This window comes from Odontesthes bonariensis, chromosome 12 (assembly GCF_027942865.1).
Source record: "Odontesthes bonariensis isolate fOdoBon6 chromosome 12, fOdoBon6.hap1, whole genome shotgun sequence".
Taxonomy (NCBI): domain Eukaryota; kingdom Metazoa; phylum Chordata; class Actinopteri; order Atheriniformes; family Atherinopsidae; genus Odontesthes; species Odontesthes bonariensis.
The window spans coordinates 30,491,043-30,496,191 of record NC_134517.1 but is presented as its reverse complement, the minus strand read 5'-3'; the positions used below and the strand labels follow the sequence as shown (position 1 = coordinate 30,496,191).

General features: G+C 38.8%; 1 pseudogene; it reads right to left on the bottom strand.

Moving 5' to 3' along the window:
* Positions 1 to 319: 319 nt before the first annotated feature.
* Positions 320 to 3,285, bottom strand: LOC142395996 (olfactory receptor 4B13-like; annotated as a pseudogene).
* Between the last annotated feature and the right edge of the window lie 1,864 nt (positions 3,286 to 5,149).

Here is a 5,149-nt window from a genome sequence, read left to right as displayed (position 1 = left end):
ATATAAGAAAAAGAAATTACCTTGTAACTGTCAGCATGAAAACAATAGGAAAGGTTGTTCTTTGTTTGCCATTCAAGAGGATTTAAATAGAGATCTACTCTCAGTCTGATGTCCAAACGTCGGGTTGCCTTTTTATCCCCCTCACTTTGAACAACAGATCATACTTTCAGTATTTCTGTGTCAATAACAAATGTAGATAGTTGAAGTAAGAAATTTCTTGTCATCACTTTTCTGTGTTCGTAGAAGTTAATAAAAAATCCCCTCCATCATTTTGACACAGTCTCCTCACTATCAGCATTGTTAATGCACAGGACAGTAATTAACTGAATAAGCTCAGTTTGGCTTGACAGAAAAACCCTTTGAGGTGTTTGTTAATTTCTCTCATCTTTAGTCCATATATGATTGGATTAAAAAGAGGATTATATGTTATTATTTGCATGGTCATTACAAAACGTGCAGTCTTCGGAAACTTGGAGTCCATTCTAACTATAATCATATCATAAGTAAGCAAAAAGTAAAAGTTGACTAGTGCCAGAAGATGAGGTACGCATGTCTGTGCAGCCTTTTTCCTGACTTCTCCACAACTTTTATAAGCTATTATAAGTATATTTGTGTATGTGAATTGAATGAAAAGCATAGGAAGAAGAGCCATGTTGAATAGAACAACTAAACCGTATGTCAACAATGCTTTTGAACTAAAACAGAGAAGGTTGTTCACTGAATTGTTGCAAAAAATACCTTGTGATGTAAAGCTGCATAGATTTGGATTAGCATTTCCTATGACTGGCACAGCAATATGACAAGCAGGTACAAACCAGGCCAAAAACAGTAAAATACCAACATTCTTTCTCTTCATGATGGTTGGATACTGCAGAGGTTTACATATAGACACATATCTGTCATAAGACATGGCTGCCAGCAGGATGAATTCTGAACAACTTAAAAAGTAAAATGTAAAAATCTGGAGGAGACAAGCTTGATAAGATATTATCTGTTTTTCTGATAAAAAATCAATCAAAAGCTTCGGGTAGATATTAGTGCTGAAAAGAAGGGAGTTGATTAACAAAGCTGCGATAAAAATGTACATTGGCTCGTGGAGGTTTTTGTGAATCACAATGAGACACACAATAGTAGAATTGCTGCAGATGATAAAAATGTATACCGTAAGCATTAAGACAAAATAAAGATATCTGTATTTTTCCACTTCCACGTGGCCACCAAGACTTATATATGTTATATTCATTTAAGTATGCAAGAAGGTTGTCAAAACAACAAATAAAACATGGATGGAAGAGACAGGAAGAATGCTTTAAAGCAGCATACACGAGAAAAGAAGTACAGCTCTTAAGACAGTTTGTCTCTTTAGTCAATAGATACCTGCACTTGGTGTTGTTCTTCAGATCTGAAACTTTCAGAGTCAGACCAAATATTTAAAGAAGCTTGCTCATCCTCAATGGAATTATTTACCTATTTTAATTAGGAGCTGTTACCTGGTTCACAACTTCATTAACTGTACTGGTTTAAGATCTTGTTTACAGGCCGTTTATTTCGTCATGATCCGTGTGGACTTGTCTGTTACCACGACTGCACTAAACACTTCACATGTAGTCCATATCTAAACAAAGTGCCTATTCATGCATGAAAAAAATGTGATATAAAGTCTTCGTGGGAGGAATTTTCAAAAAACATCCATTTGGATGTTTTTATAGCCGTGTTTATGAAAATTCCTATAAATAATAAAATAATATTATTATTTATAACAATTTAATTATTTAATTAAAGCAATACAATGCAACTTCTCAAAAAGCCCATTATGGAGCTCCCCCTACAGGCTTGGAGGTAATGTACGGTGACACTGTCGTAAATACAACACCCTTTCGCGTTCACGTTTCACGTTTGTTGACGAACCGGCGAGGAGTCAGAAGGTGCAAGCTATGTCAACCGAGAAGGTAAGAGTGATCAAATGTACCTGGGAGCGTGAGAGGGGTCTATTTGTTTTTCCGGTAGGTGTGCCACAAAGCAAGTCGAAGTACTTCCGCTCAGCTCCCGGGCCGGTCCAGCAAAGTTACATAGCGCAGTTTTTCCAACTCAAACCCCCGAAGGGCATAGGAGGCAGGCCAATCGTAATATTAAAACTCATTCTGGCCGCACAATTTTTTTCGCGCTGTTATTTTAAGGTAGAAATGTTACATAGGATAGCTTTAATAATAATAATTTCAATAAATTGTTTATTTAAAATGTCTAACAACATTTGGTTAAAAGTTATGAGAAGCTTGGGTGGTCGGTGGCGTAATGGGTTAAGCAGCCACCCCATGTACAGAGGCTACAGTCCTCGCTGCTGTGGGCCCCGGTTTGAATCCCGCACCGGACGGCCCTTTGCTGCATGTCTTCCCCCTCTCTCTGCCCCCTGCTTCCTGTCTCTCTCCAACTGTCCTATCATTAAAGGCATAGAAAGTCCCAAAAAATATTTCAAATAAATAAATAAAAGTTAGGAGAAGCTAACTTCTGCGTAAATTTTTCCACTTTCACAGCATTTTTAATTTTTGCACGTTTAGTTCGAATGGATTTTTCAAGTCTGGCACAGAGGATGTGAAGTTGACATCATAAGTTGGCTTGTTTGGTGCTGTTGTATTCACGCTTGCTCTGATGGTGTATTTTGTATGTAAAGCCCCTGAACTTCAGGATAACTTTCAGATTAGCGTCTAAAATCTTATTTGAGTCCAAGTTTAATCCTTATAAGTACATTTTGAATGTATATGTCCTTTGCAAGTAAAAAGAAAGCTTTTTTAATGAGTTTTGGGTTTTAAAAACACTTGTTTATTATTAATATGCTGACTCATGATATCTATTGCACAGTGGAGTGAGTCTGTCCAGTAGTATTATGTTTCTGCATTTGGCAGACACTTTTATCCAAAGCGACTTACACTGGTAGGGTAAGGGGGTCTTGCCTAAGGACCCCTACTGGAGGTAGTACCTTTAATTCAGGGGTGTCAGGATTTGAACCCAGGTAACCCACATGAAAGGTGGAAATCTTACCACTACATCCGGTCCTATAACTTGTCCTGTCTAAGCTGTCACTCAGTGGGGTTACATGGCACTGAAAGTACCGGATTATTGGATAAATTACAATAAGAATGAGTTATTAAGTGCATGTAGACACCTTAATCTGACAAGAAATTGGATCGGATCGGATTAAGACCCAGAGATAACTCGGTTGAAAGTCAAATTAAACTTGCATGTAGACAGTGAAGCACGTGGTGAAATTAGACTTTACGTTCTGCGCATGCTCGAGATTTTTTCCCGGGGTCGTGATAAGAGACACGAATTGTGATAATTAAGAGACAATATTACAGTGGAAACTGCTTATAGTGGTCACGGATATAGTAATCAACCACTTATATTGATCAAAAGGCTTGGGACGGAATCATTTCTATACAAATGCTGTTTAAATAATTCGTTTATAGTAATCAAGAAATCCGCTTATAATGTTAATTTTTGGTCATTTTATGAATGTACACTTGTGCAAAAATTAATTTTAAAACTACGTGTAGCTATTTTATTTTTTACTCCCTTGATTCCTTTCTGGACGTCTGCTTCTGCCTCGCTAGCTAACGTAACGAGTTGACACCGGGCAGCAAGCGCGCGAATCATGGCTGGAAAAAGGAAGTCATGGAGGAGCATGTGTCCGAGGATGGGTGCTGGAGAGCGGATTGAATGCGCGTGTGACCGCTGGAAGCTCCAGGCTGGTTCTTGTAACATGGGAGGCCGGTGTTCATTCGATTTCTCCTACTTGTCGAGAATTGCTACTTTGTGGTTTTGCGCATGCGCCGAGCCGATTTTCTAAGTTTCGTTTTCACGCCAAGTAGCACAAATCGACAGAACACCAGCACGGAGGAGCATAGATCCGAGCAGGAGTGCTAAAAGGCGGATTGAATTCAAACTTTTTTTTCTGACTTGTAAGAAAAAAAATGCACCGGCGGCACAGCAGAGAATAAGTTACGTACTGTATTTGAGTTAGCCTACAGTATGTCTGCGCACTGCGCAGTACTGTAATTAAACTTGCATGATAATAAAATTCAATAAATGCTGAAGGCTATCCGTTTCATTTCATTTTTCTCATTGAAAAACGATACAAATGGCATTTAGATGATATTCTCCATAAAAAATAAGTGAAATACCTGTACTGTAATACAAATTCGGTTTTAGTAATCAACCGCTTATAGTGTTCAAATTGGCTCTGGACCAACGTGATCACTATAAGCGGTTTCCACTGTACTGTTGTTGTCGCCTCCGTCGGAAAGAAACAAACAACGCGATGGAGAATGCGCCGTTGTGCATCCCGTTTGTGCAATAAGCAGCTCATCACAAATAAAATGTAGAGGGACGTAGCTTCATCTTGCTCTTTGTTCACCATTTTCTCGAATGCCTGAGTTTGTTGTTGCTGTTGGTAGTGAAGAGGTTAACTGGAAGTGGCTCTATTAGCAATAGTTGAAATGGGTACAGCGCCACCTATCGTATCGGAGTATGACATGCTTTGTGCCTCTGATCCGATTCATCCATATATCCAAGGATAATTACCCTTGCTCAAATAAGGAGCATAACCCAACTATAGCTATAATCGAATTAATTTCACCATGTAGACCCACTGACTGTTGCAGAGAGCACTCACGAATACTATCTGGTGTCTTAAACAGCATTTAAAAACTAGACAGGGAATGTTACGACATGAGACAAATGCTGTAATATGTTGTTGTTTCTGTAAACATTTATGTGTAAGGCCATCTCACAAGCTGCAATCATAACTCACAACGAAAGAGCAACAAAACTAGAAAATTTCTGAAGAAATTTTGATGGATGCCAAGCTACCGCCCACCGAGAGACAGATGCTGTCTCTCTGGATAGTTTTCCTCTTTTGACATGAAGCTGTGTGACATCCCATACTAGCAATATCATTTATGAACATTTTCTTACCCCCTGCTGCGTCCTGTGAGCCGAGTTCCAGCCTCGTTTTGATGTTGACAAAAGTAGTCCGGCTAGTTGGCTGGGGCTTAAAAAATAAAGCGTTTTGCTTCTCAAAACAATATGCGTTCAAAAGAGTAATACATTTGCATCACAAAATCGTTCTCCAGGAAAAAGTCAGACCTCATAA